Source organism: Coregonus lavaretus (genome assembly GCF_964263955.1).
Source record: "Coregonus lavaretus genome assembly, contig: HAP1_SCAFFOLD_2310, whole genome shotgun sequence".
Classification (NCBI taxonomy): Eukaryota; Metazoa; Chordata; class Actinopteri; order Salmoniformes; family Salmonidae; genus Coregonus; species Coregonus lavaretus.
The window spans coordinates 15454-32500 of NW_028158336.1; the positions used below are offsets into that span (position 1 = coordinate 15454).

A 17047-nucleotide genomic window follows, 5' to 3' on the forward strand; every position below is an offset into this window, starting at 1 on the left:
TTGAACGTCGTCTCGCTCTACCCTTCTCCCACTTTCCCCCCGTGCATCCTATAGCCAGGTTCTGACAAGTCTCCCTTTAGTTTTCACTCTGCAATAAAAAAATGTCAGTGGGCGATTACAAAAAAGTATCTGAGAGCCTGACTTACCATTCATCTATGTAGTAAATAAGTAACAGAGGTATTGAGTAGAACTTGTGCGGTAGTGATGGATAGTAAATTAGTTGGGTCTTTTCATGAGGGAGTGGTGATATACTGCCATCTGGTGGCGACTAGAAACAACTGCATAATAAGACCTATTATAAATTGATGGACTTGTGACTCGACCATTGGTGACTCGGACTTGGACTCGACTCAGACATCAGCCATAGGGACTCGTGACTCGACTTGGACTTGAGGTTTAGTGACTCGACTACAACACTGGTGGCTGGTGTGTGTGATTTGAGATTTGTTGGCTCTAGCTACAGGCAGCCAGCTATAGCACGGAGATGGAGGAGGCCAGGCAGTAAAACACATCGTCCAACCTCTCCTCCTCCTACCACATGGGAGCTAGACAGCATGTTTAGCCTGTATGTTTGCCCTGTGAATAAACAAAGATCTATGCAGAAACCGTGTGCTCCTTTTTCTTATTTTGGGATAGCGACCTGTTGAAGTGTCCTGGGGTAAGGAAAGCTTTTTCAGATGATCAAGTCCCTGTTGGGATAGTGACCTGTTGAAGTGCCCTGGGGTAAGGAATGCTTTTTCAGATGATCAAGTCCCTGATTCCATTTATGTTCAAGCTAGGCTGAAGCGTGTTTGGGTATGCTTTAAGCTCAGGTTTACAGCATGGTTGGGGTTGTATTGGGATGTATTGAAGAAAAGACCATCAGGCTAGGTTTAGGATTATAGAACCAAGGGTTGCAATGGGGACCAAGATTTATCTGGGCTAAACTGAGCTGAGAGGGAATATATCTGATATTATTTTTTATCAAAAACACATCGGGACAGAAATAGACAGACTGTAGATCTTTGTTATACACTCTCCTGCCTCTTCTTACTGCTTCGTGACTCTTTCCAAAGACCTAGCCAAAGACCTAGCCAAAGACCTAGCCAAAGACCTAGCCAAAGACCTAGCCAAAGACCTAGCCAAAGACCTAGCCAAAGACCTAGCCTAGCCATTTCAACCCCATGTGAGGAGGTACGTACCACTGGTGTGGTGGGCAGTTATAGGGTCAGTACGTACCACTTTGGCGTGGTGGGCATTCATTGGGTCAGCATATTGTAGCAAGGCCTGGAACTGGTTGTTCTTGGTGAAAGTGATGATCTTCAAGACTGTCCCGAACTTAGAGAAGATCTATGGAGGCAAAAACACAACCCAGTTCATTTAAACATGTCTCTTTGACTACTTAGCGCCATACTCTCATTTCATAGGAGTATTCTGTGTTATGACCTGGGCTCCTCTCAATTCATCTTTCCTTGATTCCTCTCTCCACATCTCCTTCTCAAAGCGCATTGGAGAAGGTCAGAGGGCAGGGACTATTGAGATAGAGCCATAGAGGTCAGGGTTACCTGGTGTAGGACCTCCAGTGATACAGGGTAGAAGAGGTTAGGGGTTATATGTCAGGGTTACCTGGTGTAGGACCTCCAGTGACACAGGGTAGAAGAGGTTAGGGGTTATAGGTCAGGGTTACCTGGTGTAGGACCTCCAGTGATACAGGGTAGAAGAGGTTAGGGGTTATAGGTCAGGGTTACCTGGTGTAGGACCTCCAGTGATACAGGGTAGAAGAGGTTAGGGGTTATAGGTCAGGGTTACCTGGTGTAGGACCTCCAGTGATACAGGGTAGAAGAGGTTAGGGGTTATAGGTCAGGGTTACCTGGTGTAGGACCTCCAGTGATACAGAGTAGAAGAGGTTAGGGGTTATAGGTCAGGGTTACCTGGTGTAGGACCTCCAGTGATACAGGGTAGAAGAGGTTAGGGGTTATGAGGTCAGGGTTACCTGGTGTAGGACCTCCAGTGATACAGGGTAGAAGAGGTTAGGGGTTATATGTCAGGGTTACCTGGTGTAGGACCTCCAGTGATACAGAGTAGAAGAGGTTAGGGGTTATAGGTCAGGGTTACCTGGTGTAGGACCTCCAAGGTAGAAGAGGTTAGAGGTCAGGGTTACCTGGTGTAGGACCTCCAGTGATACAGGGTAGAAGAGGTTAGGGGGTTATAGGTCAGGGTTACCTGGTGTAGGACCTCCAGTGATACAGAGTAGAAGAGGTTAGGGTTATAGGTCAGGGTTACCTGGTGTAGGACCTCCAAGGTAGAAGAGGTTATAGGTCAGGGTTACCTGGTGTAGGACCTCCAGTGATACAGAGTAGAAGAGGTTAGGGGTTATAGGTCAGGGTTACCTGGTGTAGGACCTCCAGTGATACAGAGTAGAAGAGGTTAGGGGTTATAGGTCAGGGTTACCTGGTGTAGGACCTCCAAGGTAGAAGAGGTTAGAGGTCAGGGTTACCTGGTGTAGGACCTCCAGTGATACAGGGTAGAAGAGGTTTCTACGATGATACGCAGCACGGGGCTCTGTCCTGGCATCAAGGTTCCATCACTGCCCGATGCTGAACCGCCTAACGCCATGTTCCCAGAATGCACTGCGTTGACCGCCTGGCAATGCTGCCTGAGCTCTCTGTTGGGGAAAGAGAGAAACAAACAATAATCATATGATATACAATAACTTATTGTCATAATGCGGAGAGAGAGAGAGACAGAGAGACAGAGAGAAAAGAGAGAGAGAGAGAGAGAGATACAGAGAGAGAGAGAGAGAGATACAGAGAGAGAGAGAGACAGAGAGACAGAGATACAGAGAGAGAGAGAGAGAGAGAGAGAGAGAGAGAGAGAGAGAGAGAGAGAGAGACAGAGATACAGAGAGAGAGAGAGAGAGAGAGAGAGAGAGAGAGAGAGAGAGAGAGAGAGAGAGAGAGAGAGAGAGAGAGAGAGAGAGAGACAGAGAGACAGACAGACAGAGATACAGAGAGAGAGAGAGAGAGAGAGAGAGAGACAGAGAGAGAGAGAGAGAGAGAGACAGAGAGAGATAGAGAGAGAGAGAGAGAGACAGAGAGAGAGAGAGAGAGAGAGAGAGAGAGAGAGAGAGAGAGAGAGAGAGAGAGAGAGAGAGAGAGAGAGAGAGAGAGAGTGTGTGTTGTAACATGATACTCTACAGTAGATTAGTGCTGGCTAGAATCAGCAGACTGTGGACTGGACAAGTCTGCTTCTGGAATGGTCATATCACACACTATCTGGCCCAAATGGCACCCTATAATCTACAGTATGTAGCGCACTACTTTTGACCAGTGCCCATAGGGAATAGGATGCCGTTTGGGACGCAAACACAGTGGCTGTTCAGGGCAAGGGCCATGTACTGTACATGTGGTGGACTCAGCCTGATTGGTCAGATTGGACTCTACTCAGCACCTGATTGGTCATGTTGGACTGTACTCCCCCACGACGCCAGGACAGCGGAGTCACTGACCACCTTCCGGACACACTTGAAACCCTACCTCTTTAAGGAATACCTGGAATAGTATAAAGTAATCCTTCTTCCCCCACCCCCCATTAAAAAAAAAATTAAAACATTTTTTTTTTTAAATAAAGGTAGTTGTCCCACTGGCTATCATAAGGTGAATGCCCCAATTTGTAAGTCGCTCTGGATTAGAGCGTCTGCTAAATGACGAAAATGTAAATGTACTCAGCCCCTGATTGTTCAGGATGGACTGTACTCAGCCCCTGATTGGTCAGGATGGACTGTACTCAGCCCCTGATTGGTCAGGTTGGACTCTACTCAGCCCCTGAATGGTCAGGTTGGACTCTACTCAGCACCTGATTGGTCAGGTTGGACTGTACTCAGCCCCTGATTGGTCAGGTTAGACTGTACTCACCCCCTGATTGGGCAGGTTGTCAGTCTTGAGCTCGCGGTGGTTGGAGTACTGGATGTAGACGGGCTGGTTGCGGACGTGAGGCGTTGCTGTGGTATAGTAGTTCACCATGGTGATCGCTGCCTCCTCTGAAGCCATTTCTATAAAAGCCTGGTTGGTTAGAGAGGGAACACAAAGCCTGGTTGGTTAGAGAGGGAACACGAAGCCTGGTTGGTTAGGGAGGGAACACAAAGCCTGGTTGGTTAGAGAGGGAACACAAAGCCTGGTTGGTTAGGGAGGGAACACAGAGCCTGGTTGGTTAGGGAGGGAACACAAAGCCTGGTTGGTTAGGGAGGGAACACATAGCCTGGTTGGTTAGGGAGGGAACACATAGCCTGGTTGGTTAGGGAGGGAACACAAAGCCTGGTTGGTTAGGGAGGGAACACAAAGCCTGGTTGGTTAGAGAGGGAACACAAAGCCTGGTTGGTTAGGGAGGGAACACAAAGCCTGGTTGGTTAGAGAGGGAACACAAAGCCTGGTTGGTTAGGGAGGGAACACAAAGCCTGGTTGGTTAGAGAGGGAACACAAAGCCTGGTTGGTTGGTTAGGGAGGGAACACATAGCCTGGTTGGTTGGTTAGGGAGGGAACACATAGCCTGGTTGGTTAGAGAGGGAACACAAAGCCTGGTTGGTTAGGGAGGGGAGGGAACACAAAGCCTGGTTGGTTAGGGAGGGAACACAAAGCCTGGTTGGTTGGTTAGGGAGGGAACACATAGCCTGGTTGGTTAGAGAGGGAACACAAAGCCTGGTTGGTTAGGGAGGGAACACATAGCCTGGTTGGTTAGGGAGGGAACACAAAGCCTGGTTGGTTAGGGAGGGAACACAAAGCCTGGTTGGTTAGAGAGGGAACACAAAGCCTGGTTGGTTAGAGAGGGAACACATAGCCTGGTTGGTTAGGGAGGGAACACAAAGCCTGGTTGGTTAGGGAGGGAACACAAAGCCTGGTTGGTTAGAGAGGGAACACAAAGCCTGGTTGGTTAGAGAGGGAACACAAAGCCTGGTTGGTTAGAGAGGGAACACAAAGCCTGGTTGGTTAGAGAGGGAACACAAAGCCTGGTTGGTTAGAGAGGGAACACAAAGCCTGGTTGGTTAGAGAGGGAACACATAGCCTGGTTGGTTAGAGAGGGGAGGGAACACAAAGCCTGGTTGGTTGGTTAGGGAGGGAACACATAGCCTGGTTGGTTAGGGAGGGGAGGGAACACAAAGCCTGGTTGGTTGGTTAGGGAGGGAACAAGAAGCCTGGTTGGTTATAGGAGGGAACACAAAGACACTCATGTTAGTACAAGACAAAGCTAAAGGGGAAAGAAACAGAATAGGAAAACATATAAGGGGTAATATTAGTGGCAACAGAAAAGTCATCTCAATTCAATTATTTTAAATGTGGTATTTTGTTGGCCGTGATATCACTTCATTAAAGCAGTGTGGAACGTGTGGTATTTTGTTGGCCGTGATATCACTTCATCAAAGCAGTGTGGAACGTGTGGTATTTTGTTGGCCGTGATATCACTTCATTAAAGCAGTGTGGAACGTGTGGTATTTTGTTGGCCGTGATATCACTTCATTAAAGCAGTGTGGAACGTGTGGTATTTTGTTGGCCGTGATATCACTTCATCAAAGCAGTGTGGAACGTGTGGTATTTTGTTGGCCGTGATATCACTTCATCAAAGCAGTGTGGAACGTGTGGTATTTTGTTGGCCGTGATATCACTTCATTAAAGCAGTGTGGAACGTGTGGTATTTTGTTGGCCGTGATATCACTTCATTAAAGCAGTGTGGAACGTGAGACTGTTGAATGAGAATGAGGCTGCGTAGTAGGCGACCATGGTTAGTTTCAGAAGACAACACAGTTAGCATGTTAGCTAGGTAGGTACTGGCCAGTTAGCATGTTAGCTAGGTAGGTACTGGCCAGTTAGCATGTTAGCTAGGTAGGTACTGGCCAGTTAGCATGTTAGCTAGGTAGGTACTGGCCAGTTAGCATGTTAGCTAGGTAGGTACTGGCCAGTTAGCATGTTAGCTAGGTAGGTACTGGCCAGTTAGCATGTTAGCTAGGTAGGTACTGGCCGGATCATTTCTGACTGACGCTGCAGTAGCCTAGGAATCCCATAACATCATCTAGTAGTCTCAGTGTTACAGATGTTAACATCTTATCTGCAATGTCATTTAGTATGTCCTTTCGTCCTGCTTCTGCACCTTTAAGAGACAATACTATAGGGACAATGAAACTGATTCAGGAAAGCGTGCAGTGGGGCATAATATGACTTGGATGGTATTGAATAAGAATGACTCAGACTCATCTCAGACTAAACTGTTAGATATTAGGAGATGCCGAACTCTTTGCAGGTTGTCAGGAGGTCAGTGTGATGCGGTAGGACGAAGTCAGGCGTAGGACACAGAGCTAATCGAAAACGTACTTTACTCGTAGGTAACGTCAAATAACAGAACCTCCACGCAGGGAGGAACAAACCCGCTCACCAGACGACAACCAAACATGAACAAACACGCACAAAACCCAGTGGGAGCCAGAGGGTTAAATAGGGACCAAATCATAGACATAATGGGAACCAGGTGTGAACAATGAAGACAAAACAAGTAGAACACAGAAACATAGATCGGTGGCAGCTAGTACTCCGGTGACGACGAACGCCGAAGCCTGCCCGAGCAAGGAGGAGGAGCAGCCTCGGCGGCATCCATGACACCGGTGTAACACAGCACCTCTTATGATACCAAATCAAACCAATCAAGCCATACAAATTGGACAGTATCAAATGAAATATAATTGTATTCATCACATGCTTCGTAAACAGCAGGTGTAGACTAACAGTGAATGAGTATGCATCAGAGCCTCTAGAACACGTACTATCTCTATTCTGGTCTAAACATTATATTTCCATTTGAATGTGGGTCCTTGAAAGGGTCCTTGAGCAGAATGTGGGGAGGCAGGGGGGAGGCAGGGCACTTCCTTATCTAAGCCTCCAATTAACAGAGAACTTGATGTACTTAAAATGATGAACCCTCCAACCCTGTCCTGCACCCCATTGGCCCTCATTAAAAGTAGTGCACTACATAGGGAATAGGGTGCCATTTGGGACATATGCAAAGTCTCCAACTTCTACAGAGGCGCTACAGAGGGTAGTACAGCACTGGGGCCGAGCTTCCTGCCATCCAGGACCTCTATACTAGGCGGTGTCAGAGGAAGGCCCAAGCTTCCTGCCATCCAGGACCTCTATACTAGGCGGTGTCAGAGGACAGCACAAGAAATTGTCAAAGGCTCCAGTCACCCAAGTCATAGACTGTTCTCTCTGCTACCGCACTGCAAGAGGTACCGGAGCGCCAAGTCTAGGTCCAAAAGACTCCTTAATAGCTTCTACCCCCAAGCCATAAGACTGCTGAACAATTAATAAAATGGCCACCCTCCATTTGTTTTTACACTGCTGCTACCCGCCGTCTATTATCTGTGCATAGTCACTTTACCCCTACCTACATGTACAAATTACCTGGACTAACCTGTACCCCGCACATTGACTCGGTACCGGTACCCCCTGTATATTGCCTCATTATTGTTATTGTATTGTATTACTTTTTATTATTTTTTACTTTAGTTTATTTAGTAAATATTTTCTTAACTCTTTCTTGAACTGCATTGTTGGTTAAGGGCTTGTAAGTAAGCATTTCACGGTAAGGTCTACACCTGTTGTATTCGGCACATGTGACAAATAAAGTTTGATTTGATTGTTCCTACCTGGTTTTTCCCTGGTTGGTGACTGTTTGTTTCTAACTGGTTTTTCCTTGGTTGGTGACTGTTTGTCTCTAACTGGTTTTTCCCTGGTTGGTGACTGTTTGTTTCTAACTGGTTTTTCCCTGGTTGGTGACTGTTTGTTCCTACCTGGTTTTTCCATGGTTGGTGACTGTTTGTCTCTAACTGGTTTTTCCCTGGTTGGTGACTGTTTGTTTCTAACTGGTTTTTCCCTGGTTGGTGACTGTTTGTTTCTTACTGGTTTTTCCCTGGTTGGTGACTGTTTGTTTCTAACTGTTTTTTCCCTGGTTGGTGACTGTTTGTTTCTAACTGGTTTTTCCCTGGTTGGTGACTGTTTGTTTCTAACTGGTTTTTCCCTGGTTGGTGACTGTTTGTTTCTTACTGGTTTTTCCTGGTTGGTGACTGTTTGTTTCTAACTGGTTTTTCCCTGGTTGGTGACTGTTTGTTTCTAACTGGTTTTTCCCTGGTTGGTGACTGTTTGTTTCTTACTGGTTTTCCCTGGTTGGTGACTGTTTGTTTCTAACTGTTTTTTCCCTGGTTGGTGACTGTTTGTTTCTAACTGGCTTTTCCCTGGTTGGTGACTGTTTGTTTCTAACTGGTTTTTCCCTGGTTGGTGACTGTTTGTCTCTAACTGGTTTTTCCCTGGTTGGTGACTGTTTGTTTCTAACTGGTTTTTCCCTGGTTGGTGACTGTTTGTTTCTAACTGGTTTTTCCCTGGTTGGTGACTCTTTGTTTCTTACTGGTTTTCCCTGGTTGGTGACTGTTTGTTTCTAACTGGTTTTTCCCTGGTTGGTGACTGTTTGTTTCTAACTGGTTTTTCCCTGGTTGGTGACTGTTTGTTTCTTACTGGTTTTCCCTGGTTGGTGACTGTTTGTTTCTAACTGGTTTTTCCCTGGTTGGTGACTGTTTGTTTCTAACTGGTTTTTCCCTGGTTGGTGACTGTTTGTTTCTAACTGGTTTTTCCATGGTTGGTGACTGTTTGTTTCTAACTGGTTTTTCCCTGGTTGGTGACTGTTTGTTTCTAACTGGTTTTCCCTGGTTGGTGACTGTTTGTTTCTAACTGGTTTTTCCCTGGTTGGTGACTGTTTGTTTCTAACTGGTTTTTCCCTGGTTGGTGACTGTTTGTTTCTAACTGGTTTTCCCTGGTTGGTGACTGTTTGTTTCTAACTGTTTGTTCCCTGGTTGGTGACTGTTTGTTCCTACCTGGTTTTTCCCTTTCAGCATCAACAAGTTGGTGACTCTACCGAAGGGGATTCCTAGAGAGACGAGCTCAGCCTCAGACACCTCGATGGGAACCTTGCGGACGTGGAGCACTCGGGAAGGACCACAGGGAGAACGGTCTCCTTTAAACTGTCTGCTATCGTTGCCATTAGCTGTAGGAGGAGAGAGAGACAGAGAGAGAGACAGAGACAGAGAACATCAGACAGTGAACTCTACGGTTTAACATCAGCAGGCATCTCAGCTCAGTAATGTTTTCACACCCTTCTCTCTTTAAAATCACACTCTTAGGGAAGTACACAACCTTCTCTTTCTACTGGGTGTCACGTGACTGCCTGGCCCTACACCCCCAGGGTTGGGTGGGGGGTGGTAGAGGGTATGAACCTGGGTTAGGGTAAGGGTAGGTGGTGGGGGAAGGGTTATTTTTATCTAAGTTGAGTGAATTAAAAAAGAAAGAAAAAGAAAAAAAGATGCTAATATTTGATTGAAGTAAGTTGTGTATGGCTATGTTGGGGATAGAGGGATGTGTTGGGTCAGTTTCAGCCTTGTAGCATGGCTATGTTGGGGATAGAGGGATGTGTTGGGTCAGTTTCAGCCTTGTAGCATGGCTATGTTGGGGATAGAGGGATGTGTTGGGTCAGTTTCAGCCTTGTAGCATGGCTATGTTGGGGATAGAGGGATGTGTTGGGTCAGTTTCAGCCTTGTAGCATGGCTATGTTGGGGATAGAGGGATGTGTTGGGTCAGTTTCAGCCTTGTATCATGGCTATGTTGGGGATAGAGGGATGTGTTGGGTCAGTTTCAGCCTTGTAGCATGGCTATGTTGGGGATAGAGGGATGTGTTGGGTCAGTTTCAGCCTTGTAGCATGGCTATGTTGGGGATAGAGGGATGTGTTGGGTCAGTTTCAGCCTTGTAGCATGGCTATGTTGGGGATAGAGGGATGTGTTGGGTCAGTTTCAGCCTTGTAGCATGGCTATGTTGGGGATAGAGGGATGTGTTGGGTCAGTTTCAGCCTTGTAGCATGGCTATGTTGGGGATAGAGGGATGTGTTGGGTCAGTTTCAGCCTTGCAGCATGGCTATGTTGGGGATAGTGGGATGTGATTAGTCAGTTTCAGCCTTGCAGCATGGCTATGTTGGGGATAGGGGGATGTGTTGGGTCAGTTTCAGCCTTGTAGCATTTTGGAAATGGGTGTGTCTGTGGTCCACATCAGCACAGTCAGTTAGAGTCCTACTGTACAGCCCAGTTAGAGTCCTACTGTACAGCCCAGTTAGAGTCCTACTGTACAGCCCAGTTAGTCCTACTGTACAGCCCAGTTAGAGTCCTACTGTACAGCCCAGTTAGAGTCCTACTGTACAGCCCAGTTAGAGTCCTACTGTACAGCCCAGTTAGAGTCCTACTGTACAGCCCAGTTAGAGTCCTACTGTACAGCCCAGTTAGAGTCCTACTGTACAGCCCAGTTAGAGTCCTACTGTACAGCCCAGTTAGAGTCCTACTGTACAGCCCAGTTAGAGTCCTACTGTACAGCCCAGTTAGAGTCCTACTGTACAGCCCAGTTAGAGTCGTCCTGTACAGCCCAGTTAGAGTCCTACTGTACAGCCCAGTTAGAGTCCTACTGTACAGCCCAGTTAGAGTCATCCTGTACAGCCCAGTTAGAGTCCTACTGTACAGCCCAGTTAGAGTCCTACTGTACAGCCCAGTTAGAGTCCTACTGTACAGCCCAGTTAGAGTCCTACTGTACAGCCCAGTTAGAGTCCTACTGTACAGCCCAGTTAGAGTCCTACTGTACAGCCCAGTTAGAGTCCTACTGTACAGCCCAGTTAGAGTCCTACTGTACAGCCCAGTTAGAGTCCTACTGTACAGCCCAGTTAGAGTTCTACTGTACAGCCCAGTTAGAGTCCTACTGTACAGCCCAGTTAGAGTCCTACTGTACAGCCCAGTTAGAGTCCTACTGTACAGCCCAGTTAGAGTCCTACTGTACAGCCCAGTTAGAGTCCTACTGTACAGCCCAGTTAGAGTCCTACTGTACAGCCCAGTTAGAGTTCTACTGTACAGCCCAGTTAGAGTCCTACTGTACAGCCCAGTTAGAGTCCTACTGTACAGCCCAGTTAGAGTCCTACTGTACAGCCCAGTTAGAGTCCTACTGTACAGCCCAGTTAGAGTCCTACTGTACAGCCCAGTTAGAGTCCTACTGTACAGCCCAGTTAGAGTCCTACTGTACAGCCCAGTTAGAGTCCTACTGTACAGCCCAGTTAGAGTCCTACTGTACAGCCCAGTTAGAGTCCTACTGTACAGCCCAGTTAGAGTCCTACTGTACAGCCCAGTTAGAGTCCTACTGTACAGCCCAGTTAGAGTCCTACTGTACAGCCCAGTTAGAGTCCTACTGTACAGCCCAGTTAGAGTTCTACTGTACAGCCCAGTTAGAGTCCTACTGTACAGCCCAGTTAGAGTCCTACTGTACAGCCCAGTTAGAGTTCTACTGTACAGCCCAGTTAGAGTCCTACTGTACAGCCCAGTTAGAGTCCTACTGTACAGCCCAGTTAGAGTCCTACTGTACAGCCCAGTTAGAGTCCTACTGTACAGCCCAGTTAGAGTCCTACTGTACAGCCCAGTTAGAGTCCTACTGTACAGCCCAGTTAGAGTCCTACTGTACAGCCCAGTTAGAGTCCTACTGTACAGCCCAGTTAGAGTCCTACTGTACAGCCCAGTTAGAGTCCTACTGTACAGCCCAGTTAGAGTCCTACTGTACAGCCCAGTTAGAGTCCTACTGTACAGCCCAGTTAGAGTCCTACTGTACAGCCCAGTTAGAGTCCTACTGTACAGCCCAGTTAGAGTCCTACTGTACAGCCCAGTTAGAGTCCTACTGTACAGCCCAGTTAGAGTTCTACTGTACAGCCCAGTTAGAGTCCTACTGTACAGCCCAGTTAGAGTCCTACTGTACAGCCCAGTTAGAGTCCTACTGTACAGCCCAGTTAGAGTCCTACTGTACAGCCCAGTTAGAGTCCTACTGTACAGCCCAGTTAGAGTCCTACTGTACAGCCCAGTTAGAGTCCTACTGTACAGCCCAGTTAGAGTCCTACTGTACAGTCGTGGTGAAAAGTTTTGAGAATGACACAAATATTAATTTTCACAAAGTCTGCTGCCTCAGTTTTTATGATGGCAATTTGCATATACTCCAGAATGTTATGAAGAGTGATCAGATGAATTGCAATTAATTGCAATGTCCCTCTTTGCCATGAAAATGAACTTAATCCCCAAAAAACATTTCCACTGCATTTCAGCCCTGCCACAAAAGGACCAGCTGCCATCATGTCAGTGATTCTCTCGTTAACACAGGTCAGAGTGTTGACGAGGACAAGGCTGGAGATCACTCTGTCATGCTGATTGAGTTAGAATAACAGACTGGAAGCTTTAAAAGGAGGGTGGTGCTTGAAATCATTGTTCTTCATGTTTACCTGCAAGGAAACACGTGCCGTCATCGTTGCTTTGCACAAAAAGGGCTTCACAGGCAAGGATATTGCTGCTAGTAAGATTGCACCTAAATCAACCATTTATCGGATCATCAAGAACTTAAAGGAGAGAGGATCAATTGTTGTGAAGAAGGCTTCCGGGCGCCCAAGAAAATCCAGCAAGCGCCAGGACCTTCTCCTAAAGTTGATTCAGCTGCGGGATCAGGGCACCACCAGTGCAGAGCTTGCTCAGGAATGGCAGCAGGCAGGTGTGAGTGCATCTGCACGCACAGTGAGGCGAAGACTTTTGGAAGATGGCCTGGTGTCAAGAAGGGCAGCGAGGAAGCCACTTCTCTCCAGGAAAAACATCAGGGACAGACTGATATTCTGCAAAAGGTACAGGGATTGGACTGCTGAGGACTGGGGTAAAGTCATTTTCTCTGATGAATCCCCTTTCCGATTGTTTGGGGCATCCGGAAAAAAGCTTGTCCGGAGAAGACAAGGTGAGCGCTACCATCAGTCCTGTGTCATGCCAACAGTAAAGCATCCTGAGACCATTCATGTGTGGGGTTGCTTCTCAGCCAAGGGAGTGGGCTCACTCACAATTTTGCCTAAGAACACAGCCATGAATAAAGAATGGTACCAACACATCCTCCGAGAGCAACTTCTCCCAACCATCCAAGAACAGTTTGGTGACGTACAACGCCTTTTCCAGCATGATGGAGCACCTTGCCATAAGGCAAAAGTGATAACTAAGTGGCTCGGGGAACAAAACATCGACATTTTGGGTCCATGGCCAGGAAACTCCCCAGACCTTAATCCCATTGAGAACTTGTGGTCGATCCTCAAGAGGCGGGTGGACAAACAAAAACCCACAAATTCTGACAAACTCCAAGCATTGATTATGCAAGAATGGGCTGCCATCAGTCAGGATGTGGCCCAGAAGTTAATTGACAGCATGCCAGGGCGGATTGCAGAGGTCTTGAAAAAGGGTCAAAACTGCAAATATTGACTCTTTGCATAAACTTAATGTAATTGTCAATAAAAGCCTTTGACACTTATGGAATGCTTGTAATTATACTTCAGTATGTGCTGTGATTTGTTGATTCAACTCAACTGCCGTTACAAAAAAGACATTCCATTGCATGAGCCACATCAGTTAACGTCATATGAATGAACATTCTACATTACCATGGAAATGATTGCATCACAATAACAGGCAGCCATTGCGAGTGTCCCCATGAGGTCCAAGCCTGTTTTATTTCTATGTGTGCTGCTGCTGCATTATGGGAAACAAAGTTTCATCACGTTGTTAAGAGTCCACGTTACCGCAGAAATGGACTCGACCACACGAATGGCCGGCAGTCACATCTTCAGTCAACTGTTCGTAAAGAAACTAAAAAAACATATATTTTTTTTAAACGGTTATGACGGTAATTTTATTCTCATGACGGTCTTCATCCATAACCGTCAGTTACACGGTTTTACGGTAATTGTGACAGCCCTAATCATTGGGGTGTTTTTGTTTTACCCACGTGAACATGTGGCCAAAGACGTGACTGAAACAGGAACCAACTTTGCAGCGATTCTAAACCAATTCATTGTACACACTTAATACTTTCAGTTGGTGAGTGTGTGATATGGCGGTATAGAACGTTTATTTCGACATTTATAAGCAAAAACTTTGATAAAAAATAGCAGCTATGTTCGCATTGCCGTGTTGATCTGAGCCTTGCTGTTGGAAAACCACTACAGTGTCCGACTTTCGGCTGTCGGAGATGCACCTCGCCTGACATCACTCGCCGGCTTTCGTTTACAGTCGTCCTCGTTAGGCTAACTGCTCGAAAACACCCAATGTTATTCTGAACAAACAGGAACGTTCATAGCAGAAGGCATGTGAACTAAGGCTACACCCACCCTATCCCCGCCCCCTGGCTTCTACCAGGCCACACCTACCCTATCCCCGCCCCCTGGCTTCTTCCAGGCCACACCTACCCTATCCCCGCCCCCTGGCTTCTTCCAGGCCACACCCACCCTGTCCCCGCCCCCTGGCTTCTACCAGGCCACACCCACCCTGTCCCTGCCCGCTGGCTTCTTCCAGGCCACACCCACCCTGGCCCGCCCCCTGGCTTCTTCCAGGCCACACCCATCCTGTCCCCGACCCCTGGCTTCTTCCAGGCCACACCCACTCTGTCCCCACCCCCCTGGCTTCTACCAGGCCACACCCACTCTGTCCCCACCCCCCTGGCTTCTTCCAGGCCACACCCACCCTGTCCCTGCCCGCTGGCTTCTTCCAGAACACACCCACCCTGTCCCGCCCCCTGGCTTCTTCCAGGCCACATCCACCCTGGCCCTGCCCCCTGGCTTCTTCCAGGCCACACCCACCCTGTCCCTGCCCGCTGGCTTCTTCCAGGCCACACCCACTCTGTCCCCACCCCCCTGGCTTCTTCCATGACATCACAGATCACACACTAAGAGAGCATGGAGGCAGAAAGAAACACTCCGGGGTGAAGGTATAGATCCAGGATCAGTTTAACCTCCCCCAATCCTGACCTTAACCATTAGTGGGGAAAATGCTAAACTGACCTAAAATCAGCGTCTAGGGGCAACTTCACCCCACACCGAGCAAAACAGGTAAAGAGAATACAACTAACAATCCTTTGTTTATTCTGTGTCTCTGTGTGTTTAATCTGTGTCTCGTGTGTGTATTTGTGTGTTTAATCTGTTTCTCATTGTGTGTGTGTGTGTGTGTTTAATATTTCTCATTGTGTGTGTGTGTGTGTGTGTTTAATCTGTGTCTCATTGTGTGTGTGTGTGTGTGTTTAATCTGTGTCCCGTGTGTGTGTGTGTGTGTGTGTGTGTGTGTGTGTGTGTGTGTGTGTGTGTGTGTGTGTTTAATCTGTGTCCCGTGTGTGTGTGTGTGTGTGTGTGTGTGTGTGTTTAATCTGTGTCCCGTGTGTCTGTGTGTGTGTGTGTGTGTGTGTGTGTTTAATCTGTGTCCCGTGTGTGTGTGTTTAGACTGTCTCTTTGTTGTCTAATCCAGTCCCTCTGTTCTGACCTTTAATTCTACTGTTAACAGGTGTTTATCAAAAACAAATATCACTGAAAATATAGGCTGTTTCCTTTGTTATGGTTGCCATTTTTCATCTTAAAGATTCATAGACAACCTGGTTTCCCCTCTGCTTTTTATGATGTGTCTCAAATGGCACCCTATTCCCTATATAGTGCACTACTTTGGACCAGATCCCATTTAGCCAAGCAGAACCCATTTAACAAGGCAGATCCCATTAAACCAGCCAGCAGATCCCATTCAACCAGGCAGATCCCATTTAACCAGGGAGATCCCATTCAACCAGGCAGATCCCATTTAACCAGGCAGATCCCATTTAACCAGGCAGATCCCATTTAACCAGGCAGATCCCACTGCAACAGTAGATTAATGTTGTTTTACCTCTACTTTGTGGTGGAAATTAAATGAATAAAATGATAGTAGTGATTGAACTGGGAAAGAGGAACCAACGGATGTTCTGATCAACAGTTGTGTTCTGATCAACAGTTGAATTCTGATCAACAGTTGTGTTCTGATCAACAGTTGTGTTCTGATCATCAGTTGTGTTCTGATCATCAGTTGTGCTCTGATCAACAGTTGTGCTCTGATCAACAGTTGTGTTCTGATCAACAGTTGAATTCTGATCATCAGTTGTGCTCTGATCAACAGTTGTGTTCTGATCATCAGTTGTGTTCTGATCAAAAGTTGAATTCTGATCATCAGTTGAATTCTCATCAACAGTTGTGTTCTGATCATCAGTTGAATTCTGATCAACAGTTGTGTTCTGATCATCAGTTGTGTTCTGATCAACAGTTGTGTTCTGATCATCAGTTGTGTTCTGATCATCAGTTGTGTTCTGATCAACAGTTGTGTTCTGATCAACAGTTGTGTTCTGATCATCAGTTGTGTTCTGATCATCAGTTGTGTTCTGATCATCAGTTGTGTTCTGATCAACAGTTGAATTCTGATCAACAGTTGTGTTCTGATCAACAGTTGTGTTCTGATCATCAGTTGTGTTCTGATCATCAGTTGTGTTCTGATCAACAGTTGTGTTCTGATCATCAGTTGTGTTCTGATCATCAGTTGTGTTCTGATCATCAGTTGTGTTCTGATCAACAGTTGTGTTCTGATCATCAGTTGTGTTCTGATCAACAGTTGTGTTCTGATCAACAGTTGTGTTCTGATCAACAGTTGTGTTCTGATCATCAGTTGTGTTCTGATCAACAGTTGTGTTCTGATCATCAGTTGTGTTCTGATCAACAGTTGTGTTCTGATCATCAGTTGAATTCTGATCATCAGTTGAATTCTGATCATCAGTTGTGTTCAGATCAACAGTTGTGTTCTGATCATCAGTTGAATTCTGATCATCAGTTGTGTTCTGATCAACAGTTGTGTTCTGATCATCAGTTGTGTTCTGATCAACAGTTGTGTTCTGATCATCAGTTGAATTCTGATCATCAGTTGTGTTCTGATCAACAGTTGAATTCTGATCAACAGTTGTGTTCTGATCAACAGTTGTGTTCTGATCATCAGTTGAATTCTGATCATCAGTTGAATTCTGATCATCAGTTGTGCTCTGATCAACAGTTGTGTTCTGATCATCAGTTGAATTCTGATCATCAGTTGTGTTCTGATCAACAGTTGTGTTCTGA

General features: G+C 46.6%; 1 pseudogene across 1 annotated transcript in view; it reads right to left on the reverse strand.

Moving 5' to 3' along the window:
- Nucleotides 1-17047, reverse strand: part of LOC311124112 (polypyrimidine tract-binding protein 3-like) — a 41327-nt pseudogene that overhangs the window by 15018 nt on the left and 9262 nt on the right. The window contains exons 2-5 of the transcript XR_014615159.1: nucleotides 8885-9054; nucleotides 3894-4040; nucleotides 2477-2644; nucleotides 1219-1329 (exon numbers count right to left, since the gene is read on the reverse strand). The product of XR_014615159.1 is annotated as a polypyrimidine tract-binding protein 3-like (transcript). The remainder of the gene's footprint in view (nucleotides 1-1218; nucleotides 1330-2476; nucleotides 2645-3893; nucleotides 4041-8884; nucleotides 9055-17047) is intronic.